Raw genomic sequence first — 14,849 nt, 5'->3', positions numbered from 1 at the left:
ACCGGCCTCTCGAGGACCCCCTGGCCATGAAGAGGCTGTGTGAGCACAGACACAACACTCAACACACAGGCACCTTCACGTTCGCTGCCACCCACAGGCACAGCACACCCCCTCGCATTCACCTGCACTCCCACAACACATCTGCCTTCACAGCACACACAAGCACAAACTTAGCAAGGACCTGTGTTTGGTCTGTGATTAGTTTGGGTTTTTTAAATGAAGACTTTTTTGGATTTTTTTAAATGAAGTTTTTTTTGTTGTTTTTTTTTTTGCAAAACTCATTAAGAGGAAGCATGGAGTAGAGCTAATGAGCTATGCAAACATCCTGGCATCAACCCCACTGGTGAGGTTTGGGAATGTTTTAAGTCAGAGGGAAGAGGTCCCCATCCTGCCCAGGGTCCTCTGCAGCCGGGAGATTCAGTGTAGGCCTTGCAGCCCCCTCCCCCAGAGGACCCTCCCACCAGCTGGGAAGGAGGGGAACCACGTGGAAGGCATAGCACTTCTCACATTTCAGCATCACTGTCACCTGGAGGGGAGGGCTGGCCCCAATGCCTGAGTTTGATTCACCAGGTCCGGGATGGGGCCTGAGACTCTGCATTTCTGAAAAGCTCCCAGTGGCTGCTGCTGGCCCAGGTCCTCCTCTCTGAGAACATCTGCCTTCAAGGCTTCTAAATGCAGCCTCTACTCTAAGAACACGCCTACCTGGGACTTGCGTTCACAGGGTTTGCGTGAACAAGGGGTTGGCACCAAAGACTCTGCAAACCCTACCCTTGATAAGAAAAGGCCCTTCCCATCAAAGAGGATTCCAACCCTTCCAGGAGACCAGTGAGCATAGAGGGCCCCCAGCTCTCGCCCATCCCCACAGCAGCTGAAGCGCATCCACAGCCATTAGCTCATCTGAACCTACACAGCTCTGGCACCCCTTCGACCGATAAGGAAACTAAGGCTGAAACTAAGGCTGAGGGAGGTAAAATATGTGCCTAAGGTCACCCAAGGGGAGCTGGGATCTTCACTGGGCTCTTTAGCTCTCCTTTCCAATGATCTCCCTGCTCTGTCTCACAGGAAGACACCACGTACAATGGACTCCTCTGGAGGGTTCAGAGAGTATAATGATGAAATACTCCCCACCCCTGCAAAAAAAACATGGCATGAGTATCATGAAGCTCAAGGAACACAGCTCCCAGCTCTTCCCATTTTGTCCCTCTGAGACCCAGATGAACTGGAGAGGAAAAACCCAACTCCCCACAACCTGCAGCTGGGCTGCGGAGTCACGCTGCACACATACGCCAGGGAAGGAGGCCGATACAGAGTCAGCACAGAACCTGCCCAGCAGACCCAGACCGTTTCCCCTCCAACTGCCTAACGCGCCCTCCAACCACCCGCCCTGCCCACCACGTGTGATGCATTGATCTCTCCCACCCTAACACCTGCCTGCAGAATGCGGCTGTCACCAGGAGCAGCAGAGAAGGCCAACAGGGCAGCGATGGGGCTGACAGGAGGGCACTCAGACAAGACCCATCTCTGTGGTTCTGAGACTCACTCGGATGAATGTCAGTTGCCCATGGAACTGACTTGAGAATGGCAGAGAAGGGAGATAAAAATTCCCCCTCCTCACCTGCTCCCTCAGCCGTGCCTCCAGGCTGAGCCTGGCGGGAACCCAGGTTCCTTGATGCGTAAGTTCATCATTGTCGGCTGGTCAAGTCAATGAGTGCAGTGAACTTGGCCGGGCTGAGGCAGGAGACAGGAAAGAACTTGAGCTCCATGAACATGACTGAGCCTACAGAATTGCCGTCCACGCTCCCCACACATCAGACCTTTTTGGTGCCAGACTTCTGAACATGGGTGCCCACAAATGAGGATTTTTGCTTACTGTGTGCTGAATACCCACAGCCTGCCAAGCACCTCACATGCATAATTGCCACCAATCTTTACAGTAACCCTGTGGCATAAGTGATTTTGTAATTCCTGATTTACAGGTAAGGAAATAGCCCCAAAGAGGAGAAGCGACTTGCAAAAGCTGGCGCAGCTAGTAACGGAGCCAGAATTTGAGCCTATGTCATTTTTTACTTCAAAGCTTGTGTTTTTGTACTTTGCCGCACTTTCCTCATGAATTGTCTTCCTCAAGAACTTCTTCTGTGGCCGGGTGCGGTGGCTCACGCCTGGAATCCCATCACTTTGGGAGGCCAAGGCGGGTGGACCACAAGGTCAGGAGTTCAAGATCAGCCTGGCCAAGATGGTGAAACCCCATCTCTACTAACATACGAAAAACTAACCAGACATGGTGGTGCACACCTGTAGTCCCAGCTACTTGGGAGGCTGAGACAGGGAAATTGCTTGAACCCGGAAGGCGGAGGTTGCAGTGAGCAGAGCTTGCACCACTGCACTCCAGCCTGGGCAACAGAGAATGACTCCGTCTCAAAAAAAAAAAAAAACTTCTAGTCCCCTTTCAAGACCCATACAGTGTTACTTCCACGCAAAGCCCTCCCTGGTTTTCTCTCTCTCCCCTCACCCAGGCAGTTAGTCATTTGTACTAGTATTCTAACTGAAGGTTTGATTTAGTAGGTGGCCTTTGACTGGAGGGCCCAGGAATTCATGCATTTTGTTCTGTTAATTATCTCTCCTTAAACTACACACCCAAGGGAAAACAGCAAAATGTCCACTCATTCTCAGCTGGGTCAGTATCCAATGTCCTAACCCTAAGTCTAAACCTTTACCACATTAGTGGCTGTAGTGGTTTTTTAAAAATGTCCAAGAAATCCTTGCTATTTCTTCCTTCAAGAGACAGAGCCAGCCAGGCGCAGTGGCTCACACCTGTAATCCCAGCACTTTGGGAGGCTGAGGTGGGTGGATCACTTGAGCCCAGGAGTTTGAGGCCAGCCTGGACAACATGACCACATCTCTACAAAAAAGCTGGGCATGGTGGCACACACCTATAGTCTCAGGTACTTTGGGGCTGAGGTGGGACGATTGCTTGAGCCTGGGAGGTCAAGGCTGCAGTCAGCCATGATCGGGCCACTGACTCCAGCCTGGGCAACAGAGCAAGACCCTGTCTCAGAAAAAGAGAGAGAGAGAGCCAAATTTCCTTCCCCTTGAGAGTAGGCTGGATTTGGTGACTTGCTTCTAATGAATACAATGAAGTGACATTGCCGTGAGCAACTTCAGAGACTAGGTCACAAAAGGCACTGTGGCTTCCTCCTCACTCATTCCTTCTGGATCGCTTGCTCTGGGAGAAGTTAACTGACATGTCATAAGGATATTTAAGTATAAAAAGGCTTTTGTAACAAGGAACTAAGGCTTCCTCCCAGTAGCCAGTGAGGACTGTGGCCTCCTGCCTGCAGCCACGTGAGTGTGCTGATGTCCTGACCACAACCATGTGACAGGCCTGGGCCCAGGGCCACACTAGCTAAGCCAGGAGTCCCCAACCCCCTGGCCTGTTAGGAGCCGGGCCACGCAGCAGGAGGTGAGCAGCAGGCAAGTGAGCCAGGCTTCATCTGCATTCACAGCCGCTCTCCATCATTTACATTACTGCCTGAGCTCCGCCTCCCATCAGATCAGCGGCTAGAGGCACACACTCTACTGGGAACTGAGCTTGCGAGGGAACTAGGTTGTGCACTCCTTATGAGAATCTAATGCCTGATGATCTGTCACTGTCTCCCATCACCCCCAGATGGGACCATCTATTGCAGGAAAACAAGCTTAGGACTCCCACTGATCCTACGTTACGGTGAGTTGTGTCATTATTTCATTATACATTACAATGTAATAACAGAAATAAAGTGCACACTAATAAATGGAATGCACCTGAACCATCCCAAAACCATCTCCCCAACCCGTCTATGGAAAAACTCTCTCCACAAAACCAGTCCCTGTTTCCAAAAAGGTTGGGAACAACTGAGCTAAGCCATTCCCAAATGTATGACCCCCAGAAGACTGTAAGATAAAGCATGCTTGCTGTTTTAAAGCCACCAATTTTGGGGTCATTTGTGATGCAGCAGTAGAGAATTAACACAATGGTCAAGCCCAAAGCAACGGAGACTCTGCAGAGAATTGCTTGAAAACAAAGTAAGGCTTGATGCCTGGCCCCAGTCTTGGTTCCAGGATTTCTACATGGGCTTAGGATTGACATCTCAGTCAGAAGAGGCAGCCAGAGGACTTATTTTGAAGGCATGTTTGAATAACAAGAACACTGTTTTGATTTCAAATTTTATTCCATGCCACTTCAGAGGGGAAATGCTGATGGGGAGGGTGCTGAAGTTCCCCCAAAGCCACCCCATAACGCTGACACTGCTTAGCTCAGCTTTTCTGTCCGCTGTGAGGACCAGAAGAGAGTTTGTGCCATGCGCCTGGCCTCCCATTCACAGGAACCCTAACCCTCCATTAAGCAGGACATAGTGTGTGAGTCTAACTGAGTCAGCATGCCTTTCAGGGAAGCCATTTTGGGGATCGGACGTGTTCTCCCCCCATGGTTCTCTGCTCCACTGTGCCTTGTTCATTCCTCTCTCACTGTGTCCCTTCTCCTGCTCCAGGTCCATGTCTCACCCATCTGCACGTCCTCAGTGTCCAGCCCAGGGCCTGGCCTGATGGAGAAGAGACAGTGAGGGCAGATTTCAGGGGATGCAGATCAAGAGATCTGAGTAAAAGGTGGAAGATCCTTCTAAGAAGTCAGAACCAGCATCTTCAAAGGCCACGTGGAGAGAAGGAACAGAGAACAGACTTGAGATCAACATGGCTGGAGAGGATAGGTCGGAAGCAAGTAGGACTTTCTAGGCCATGAAAGCACAGCCTCTCTATCCCTGTAGCTAGGAGTGGCACAATCAGATTCCAGAGGTTGCAGTGGCTCTTTGCAGGGAATAAATCAGAAAGTGGTCGGGGGGATGCAGGGAGACCTGAGCACTTCTGCATGTCCCAGTCAAGGCCTAGAGGGAATCAGGGGCAGGAGTTGCACAACAATGTTAATATACTTAACGCCACTCTATTAAACACTTAAAAATGATAATTTTATGTCACGTATATTTTACCACAATTTTAAAATATCCTACACTCTGGAGCCAGCCAGACTACTGTATTACTAGCCAGCTAATTTTTTGTAGAGACAGGATGTTTTCATGTTGCCCAGGTGGCTCTCCACCTCCTGGGCTCAAGCGATCCACCTACCTTGGCCTCTCAAAGTGCCGGGATTACAGACTACAGTAACAGAGGCTCACCCAAACTCTCATCTGGAAGCTCTCAGGCAGCAACACAGGGTGGTTGGACCGAGCTGTTCAGCCCTTCCATGAGGATCCCCTTCTCCTCCTAACCTCACTCTTGGGTTCCCTCTGCTTCACCACACACACCCCAAAGAGCTCCACCTGCTCCTCCTGCAGTTCCCCACCATTCACTGTTCAGTGATGGTAAACAGCAGGGGCAAGGCACGGGCAGCAGAGGCACGTGCGACAGCCCGTCCGACGACTCCAGAGCACTGGCCCTGCTTCACAGGCCTCCAGGTTCTGGCCTGCTGCTAATAAGGATAATAGCCAACCACAAAGCATGTGATACATTCTTAACACTGCATGGATATTAACTCATTTTGTCCCCTCGGCAGCCCCTAAGATAGGTATTATGAAGGTATCCGTTTGACAGATGAGATAACCCCATCACAGAGAGGTTCAGCAACTTGCCCAACGTCACACAGCTTGTTTGCGAGACAGCTGCGATTCAAATACAGTAGTCTAATTGCTCCAGAGTCTAGGATCTTATTTTTTGAATGGTGGTAAAATGTGCATAACATAAAATGTATCATTTTAGGTATTCGATATAGCGGCATTAAATAGAGTCACACTGTTGTCCAGCTGTCACCATTTATCTCCAGCACTTTCTCATCCTCCCAAACATGTATTCACGTATTCACTAAACAATGACAGGCCTCTCCTCCCTCCCCTCAGCCCCTGGCAACCTCCATTCCACTTTCTGTCTCTATGAATTCGACTACTTTAGGTACTTCTCTGAAGTGGAGTCATACAGTACTTTCCTTTAATGTCTGGCTTATTTCACTCAGCAAAATACCCTCAAGGTTCATCTATGCTGCCACATGTGTCAGAATTTCCTCCCTTTTGGAAGCTACGCAACATTTTATTGTATGTATACACCACATTTTGTTTTTCCATTCATTTGTAGATGGACATTTGCTTCTATCTTCCGGCTCTTGCGAATAATGCTACGAGGAGCATGGGTGCACAAATATCTATTCCAGTTCCTGCTTTCAAATCAAAAGACATGTACCCAGAAGCAGAGTTCAGAGTCTTAATTACCATGTAGACCCGTCCCAAAACAGTGTACATTGCAATCAAGGCAAAGAAAGGTACCCCTCTATCCCCGATCGACTCACCGGAGCTGATTTCCCTCCCAATTCTGGTTTCCACTCTTCATAGATCCCTGTCTCCAGCTTAAACCTTCCTTCCTAGCTCCAGGCGTTGGTCCACAACTGCCTCCTGGAAATTTTCACCCCTGCATCTCGAATGCGTCTCAAACTTGACATGCCCAAATGAGAATTGTTCACTCCTCTCTCCGTCTGAGCATGTGCTTCTCTTGCTTTGCAGTCTCAGACACTGGCACTTCCAACAAGCCTGAAGCCAGAACCAAAACCCTGGAGTCATCCTGGACACCTCCATCCCCTGCCCTCATAGGTACCACCCATCACCAGTGCTTGTCAATTCTAACCTCAAATTAGTCCTTGAATTCTCTTTACTTCTCTCCATCTTCTCCACTTCTCACCGCTGGGCCAAGCCAACGCCAACCTTGCATGAACCACTGCATCAGCCTCCCCTCTGATTCTTTTTGCATTCACTCTTTGCAGCCTGACAACCAGCTCTCAGCACAGCAGCCATGATCACACGGGAACTCTCCCTGCCTTCTGCTGCCTGTAGGGATCCCAAGCCTTTGTCATGAACTAGAAGGCCCCAAAGATCTGGTGCCCTGCCACTTTTCTAGCCTCGTCTCTGGCCTTCTTGCACTTTCTCCAAGACACTTGCTCTGTTACACGTCAGAGTCTTTGCACATACTGTTCCCTCTGCCTGAACACTCTTCCCTCCCCCACCCACCCATCTGCTCTACCCCTTTGCCTGGCCAATTCCTACTCATTCTTTAGGCCTCAGCCTAAATGTTACTTCCTCAAAGAACCCCTTCTTAACCTGTCCCTGCCCTCAAGCTAAATGAGAACCCTTAGGTCTCATACAACCCTGACTTCTTTGCCTTCATAGAAACTATCACAAATTATAATAATGTAATTATTAGGCTATCCTATAATTATTATTTCCTCCCTGTCTTTTCCACATGACTATCAGCTCCAGGAATGCAGATTCTTTGCCTGTTTGTTCCTCACTGTATCTGCAACATCAATGCTCAAAAAATTATGTTTGAATGACGGTTCTTGAACACCCAAGTGCCTGACATCAGAAATGACCTTCAACAAGGAGTGAATTCCACCACCGCCACTCTGCCTCAACAGGAGTGTGGCTTCTCACCAAAATACATAGCATCAGGCCCACACGGGTGCCTGGTGACAGGCACACTTTGGTGGCATGCACACATACACATGCGCACACATAGCTGCACAGGCACACAAGACACACTGTCACACACAGCCATACACAGGCATATGGGGCCACATGATCATACCCAGCACGTAGAGCTATGTGGTTCTTCCCAGACATACACACTCACACTCGTAGGCATGTGTGTACATGAACATATGAAATCACCCACAGAGAGCCGCCCACTCCAGTCATATATTGTTACAAGGGTGCTCACGCACCCACAGCCATAGTCACACATTCACATGCAGACACTGGCACACAGGTGACCCACCTGTAACACACAGTGCCACTCACATCATCTCACACCCGGAGACACAGCATGTGCTTACGGGACGACACGCCTCACTCAGTCACTCTCCTGATCCCCATGTGGACTTGTACACACACAGCCAGGACAGCTGGTTTCCGGTGATGTCTGGGAGGTCGTCTCTAGAAATCTGAGGATGAAGACAACCCTTCTCAGCCCTTTTTGTGGTTGGTCGTTTTCTTTATCCACTCTTAAATGTGGGTCTTTCTGCAGGGACTTTCAGGAGTCTCTGCCTCCTTCCCTTGCCTGTCTGCCCAGCAGCCCAGTTCATCCAGCTCCCGGTTTTAGGTTCGAGGCTGGAGCAGGAAGACGTGAAAGGCATAGCAAAGCATGGATAGGACCCACTCAGCAGAACTGTTTACTACTCCACACCCACTGGTAATTATTGTTTTTTTATACATTTCCATATAAAATTACTCATTCTGATTCTCGGGATGAATTTAAATCAGAAAACCCCACAAACAATTAAACTGGATGGATAATGAGGACCCATTGTCATTTCTCTGGATGTGAGCACTTCTCACCCCAGAAAACATGGATGTAATTACATCCAGAGCCTGATGTGGGGTTGGGGGCGCAAGGAGAACTGAAATCAAGAAGGGACCCGAGTGCCTCTGAGAGAGGGTGAGATGGTCTTGCTCTGAGTCTGTATCTCAGCATATGTGTTTGTGGCATGTGTATCTAAGCACGTGTGTTTGTGGGGTGTATGTATCTAAGCATGCGTATTTGCGATATGTGTATCTAAGCACATGTATTTGTGGTGTGTGTGTATCTAAGTATATGTATTTGTGGTGTGTGCATATCTAAGTATATGTATTTGTGGTGTGTGTATCTAAGCACGTGTGTTTGTGGTATGTGTGTCTCTAAGCATGCGTGTTTGTGGTGTGTATATCTAAGCATGAGTGTTTGTGGCATGTGTATATAAGTATACGTGTTTGTGGTGTGTGTAAGCGTGTGTGTTTGTGGTGTGTGTATCTAAGCATATGTGTTTGTGGTGTGTGTGTATCTAAGCACATGTGTTTGTGATGTGTGTGTATCTAAGCACATGAATTTGTGGTGTGTGTGTATCTAAGCATGTGTGTTTGTGGTATGTGTATATAAGCACACGTGTTTGTGGTGTGTGTGTATCTAATCATGTGTGTTTGTGGTGTGTGTTTATCTAAGCACACGTGTTTGTGGTGTGTGTATCTAAACACACGTGTTTGTGGTGTGTGTGTATCTAAGCATGTGTTTGTGGTATGTGTGTAACTAAGCATGTGTGTTTGTGGTGTGTATAAGCACCAGTGTTTGTGGTGTGTGTGTATCTAAGCACATGTGTTTGTGGTGTGTGTCTCTAAGCATGCGTGTTTGTGGTGTGTGTATCTAAGCATGTGTGTTTGTGCTGTGTGTATATAAGCATGCGTGTTTGTGGTGTGTGTGTGTATATTAAGCATATGTGTTTGCAGTGTGTGTGTATCTAAGCATGTGTGCTTGTGGTGTGTGGATGTAAGCATATGTGTTTGTGGTGTGTGTGTGCTGGTGTGAGTATGTATCTACTCCAGTTCTCTGTGGCTGCATAACCACTCCAAAATTAAGCAGCTAAAGCATTAATCACTTAATCATAGCTCGTGGTTTTGCGGATCAGAGCCTCCAAGATGGGCTCGGCTGGAAAATTCTCCTGTGTTCCATGGAGTGTCAACAGAAGTGGCAATATTCAGTTGGAGAACTGCATAGTCTAGAGGGTCCAAGCTGGCTTTGCTCACTCATCCAGTGCCTTGGCAGAGATGAGGAGAGCTGGACTCAGCCAGAACTTTCAGCTAGAACACCTAGGCATGGCCTCTCCAGCAGGATAGTCTGAAAACTTTTTGCATGGTGGCTCCGAGAGATAATTTTCTCATGGACTGGAAGCAAAGAGGCTTCTTACGGCCAGCCTCAGGAGTCTCCAAGTCCAGCACAGATTCATGGAGAGGGGAATTAGACTCCACCTCTCAACAGGAAAAGTGGTGGGAATTTTGCAGCCATCTTTAATCTACCATCATGGGTATCTCACTGACCGTATAGTGTAAAAACCCTGGACTTGAGAGGATGTTAGAGATGGGTTTGAATCCCAGTGCCTCCATTCACAAGCTATGTGACTTTGGACAACCTAAATAACTTCTCTGAGCCTCAGTTTCCTGATCCATCAAATGCTGTTGTTGTTAGCACCGTATACACAAAGTTCATTATTCATAAAGTCTATACTAAACTTTATGTATGCCACTTGTACGGCTAGTATACATAAAGTTCAGTCATCAACAGCATTTAGTGAGCACCTAATATATGCTAGGTGCCCAATGCATGTGCATCTCCTCCTGTTTTCCCCTGCCCTCCTGCCCTGGGGCCACACCTTAGGAGACCCTTAGGATGTGGATGGGTAGGAAAGACAGACACTCCCTTGAGGCGCTGACAGCCTTCTGCAGTCACATCAGGACCCAACCTGCGGCAACCTGCTCTGCCAGCCTCCTGGTGATTCTGTCTACACCAGCGCCAAGGGCCAAGGTGAGCCCAGAAAGCCTCCACCATCTGCTGCAGATGGGCTGGCTAGAGGCAGCTTCCTCAGCTCGGGAGCATCCCTGGCTAACAATGGCGTTAATTTTTCATTTGTTTGTTTGATTTTCTGCAGCAAATGAGGAATGTTGGAACAACATCTGGAGCTGCCCCAGGCTAAGGGACGCAGAGCACAGTGGCAGCGATGACAGCTCAGAATACAGCACTCTTTTGGTGTGCACATCCACATCCACATCCACAAACATAAGCAGACTTTGCACACACGTGCACATCTGCACATGTGTACACATATGCATACTTAGATGCTCCTGCAGTCTACAAACACACCAACCCTATAAACACGTGTGTCTGCATGCATATAAACGTGTGTTTGTACACATACCTTCACACACATGTAAGCCTGTACACCAGGAGGCACACCTACATGCATTATACACACACAGACCCACAAACACGCATAGACACACACACTTGCACACACATACACTAACATGGCCACCTCACCAGGACCAGGTGAAGGACTCCTGGTTCTGGGTAGGAGCTTGGGAAGGCCACAGCCCCAAGGAGGCTCCTGCAAGCCCAGATTCTCTGTGCCAAATTCAGGCCAGTGACAGCGAGGCTTGACTGATCGCCTGCAGCAGGCGCCCAGCTTCCAGTTTCTCCTGCACCCGACCTGCCAGGAGCCTTGCCATGGCCCCTCCCTGTCCTGGAGCCCTCTCGCCACAGACCATGCTGGAGACTGGTCACCTTCCTCCTCCCCCATAATTCTTTCTTCAATTATAAAATGAGAGGATCACTAGACGATAACACCTGGGGGCCACCAGCAGGACCTCTCTGCCAGGATCCCCTCTGCCCTCAAGCTCAGCTCATGTCAGGGCCCAGGGCAGTGTCTGAATGGAGCTGTGTGTCTGTACATGTATGTGTGCCCAGGTGCATCTGCCCCTGTGTGTGTGTGTTCATGTATCTGTACTGCCCATGTCTGCCTTGGCATTCAGTGAAGGTCTGCACACCTATCCGCATGCATCTGTGAATGTCTGGGTATTTGTGACTCTCCGTGCATATCTGTTACCTGCATTTGTGTGTCTGCATTTCTTTGTCTGTGTTTGTGTATTTCTGGATCATCATGACTGTGGGTGTTCATATACATTTGTGTGAATCTACATAGCCATGTATGTTGGAGCATGTCTGCATATGTATGTCTCTACGCTTTTGTACATATGTAAGTGTGTCTGCACCTGGGTATCTGCACTGTGTGTGTGTGTAAGCGCAGCTGCATCTATGTCACTGTATGTGTGTATAAGCATGGCTGTGTATGTTAGTGTGTAGTGTGTATATGTGTGTATGTCATGTGTGTGTTTGTGTGATAACTATATTAGTGTCTGTGTATGTCAGTGTATCTGAGTGGGTGTCAGTGTATGGGGCTATGTGTATGTCAGTGTGTCTGTATGTCACTGTACCTGTGTGTATGTCACTGTGTGTATCAGTATGTCCGTGTGTGTGTGTTGGGGTGCATCTGTGTCTGTGTGAGTGTGTGTGTGTCAATGTGTCCGCCTGTGTGTTGATGCATATGTGTATGTCTGTGCATATGTCAGCATGTCTATGTGTGTGTGTCAATGTACCTCTGTGTGTGTGTCACTGTATCAGTATGTCTGTGTGTGTGTTGGGGTGGGTCTGTGCCTGTGTGAGTGTGTCTGTGTGTATCTCAGTGTGTCTGCCTGTGTGTTGATGCATATGTGTATGTCTGTGCATATGTCAGTGTGTCTATGTGTGTGTGTCAATGTACCTGTGTGTGTGTGTCACTGTATCAGTATGTTTGTGTGTGTGTTGGGGTGGGTCTGTGCCTGTGTGAGTGTGTCTGTGTGTATCTCAGTGTGTCTGCCTGTGTGTTGATGCATATGTGTATGTCTGTGCATATGTCAGTGTGTCTATGTGTGTGTCAGTGTACCTGTGTGGATGTCACTGTATGTATCAGTATGTCCGGGTGTCTGTGTTGGTGTGTGCCTGTGTCTGTGTGGTGAGTCTGTGCGTATGTCAGTGTGTTCACCTCTGCAGATGTCACTGTATGTATCGGTGTGTCCGTGTGTGTGGATGTTGATGTGTGTCTGTGTCTGCGTGAGTGTGTCTGTGCGTATGACAGTGTGTTCTTCTGTGTGGATGTCTGGGGTCAGACATCCACGTCCCTCCTGACGGCAGGAGGCACATCAGTGTCCGGCCTTGAGCACTGGTTTTTCTCCTGATCCAGCTCCATCCAGCGGACACCATCCAGCCAGGTGGGTGGGAAGGAGGCAGCCAGAGAGAAAGAAGCCTCCCCAGACTGGACGAGGACCTCTGCCCAGCTGGGCCCTGTGGCCACAGAGGCAGAAAGGCACAGGGGCTGGGTCTATCTGAGTCCCCTGCTGTAGCTTGGCCATCTGCAGACGCTTCGACCCCCACAGGTAGCAGGCGGGCAGCCTTTGGGGCTGGTGGCTAATGGGGAAAACCTCGTATTTTTGTTCTCTGTGTGCCCCGCGGTGTCCTCCGTGGGTCTCCTCACTGACTGCTCCCTCTGCTGGGGGCGCCTCTCTTGACTTTCCCGTGTTCTCTCTCCCTCTGCACATAGGTGCGTGCCATTGATCAACTTTACGTCTCTCTCACTCGCTCTTTCTCTGTCAGTGTGTGTGTCCATGTCTCACACACAAACACGACCCACAGACTATTGATCTCTTTGTCCTACTCACACTCCTTGTAAAATACTCTGTCACACACATTTGATTGGACCTCCGTTGCTGTCTCTTTCTGTCCCTGGTCCCTTCATCCTCCTTCCCCTCCCAGCGCTGGCAAGGGCAGGAACCTCTCCTAACAGCGGCATGAAAGGGTTTTGGATTGCTAGAAACAGAACCTGAAGGGCACGCACAGGATGTTTTAAAAGCAGAGTGTTATCAGATATAGGGGTGTTTTATGAAACCCCAGGACAGGACCAGAATCCAGCCTCAAAAGGACTGCAAAGCTGATGGGAGCCCTAACCTTCTCCCTCTGTCTTCTCTCTCCCCTTCCTTCTCTTTCAGCTTCTCCATGCACAGTCTAACCAAAGATGGCTGCCTCCACTCCTGAGCCTAGAGTGTCTCCGTTCAAAGAGCGCCCCAGACTCACCAGTATCAATCAGCTCCAAGACTTGGAGAGAAATCTGAGTGACCACACTGGAGTCAGTTGTCCAACCTGGTCCAATCACCAGTGAATGGCTGTGGGGGGTGGAGTCATGCAAAAACGCACCTTCGGGTATGCTGGCAGCTCTCGGACAAATGAGTCTAAAAGACAAAGGTCAGTGTCAGGCTGGCAAATGAGGCGTCCCAAGTCAGCCAGGTGTGGTGTCCTGCTGGACTCAGATGAGCAGGCCTGGAACTCAAGAATGCAGCTGATCGTGGGTCAGTCTGTGTCAGAGTCATCCTAAGGTAGGTGATGCCAAAGCTACAGGAACCGTGGGATCACCGGGGCTAAGGATGGGACCGGGGGGACCACACCATATGACCCCCATCCCCAAGAGCACCGTTAGTTTCTGATTAGACTCGTCCCCTCCACAGCTTAGAGCAGCTGTGGATGCTGCCTGCACAGCCCCATTCTCACCTGGCTGCCTCTGTCCTAGCATACGGCTCCCACCCTCCCACAGCCTGCCCGCAACAGCATCTCTTCCCCATTGAAGACCTACGGTCCACAGAGTCTTCCGGCTTCATTCAGCCCCTCATCACCACCTTCCCCAGCCCCACCCTCCTGCATATCACCATCTAAGAAATCTCCCAGATCGGGGACTGCAGACAACTGGGTTGAAACAGGCACGCATGCCCTCCCAGGCAGGCGATCCTGTTAGTGGAATCTAGAGCCCCAAACCATGGAGAGAATGGGAAGAAAGGCTTCTCGCATTCAGAGGTCCAGTCACTGAATGCTCCTCCCTTAGATGAAACAAACCAGTGAGAGACTCAGGGTCCTGCTCACAGCCCCTCCACCATATATGCTTCAAAACAGATGAGGAGCTCTTAGCTGCAGAATCCCTAAAAGCAAGCCAACTGGCAGAAAACTCTCAATGTATCCCTGAGAACACTTACTTTAAAGTACATGCTCTCTCCAACATTGGGTTAAGAACTGGGTTCACTGGTTTGCCAAGGATCATTCTGGCAACTGATAATAATAATTATTACAGCTGACATTTAATGAGCAGTTACTATGTACCAGGCACTGTGCTAAGCACTCTGCAAGCATTGTCTTATTGAATGCTCACAGCTGCCCTGTGGGTAGGTTTTATTAAACCCATTTTTGGATAAGAAAATAAAATCAAAGTTTAGGTAACTTGCCTAAGGACCTGCTAGGACTCAAGTAGAAAATCTGTCCAAATTCAAAGGCAAAACCCTGGACTAGGACCTGCATATGTGGCTGAGACAATAGTTACGGACAACTGTGCGTACTGAATGACCCAC

This window comes from Saimiri boliviensis, chromosome 11 (assembly GCF_048565385.1).
Source record: "Saimiri boliviensis isolate mSaiBol1 chromosome 11, mSaiBol1.pri, whole genome shotgun sequence".
NCBI lineage: Eukaryota > Metazoa > Chordata > Mammalia > Primates > Cebidae > Saimiri > Saimiri boliviensis.
This window is presented reverse-complemented; position numbering follows the sequence as displayed.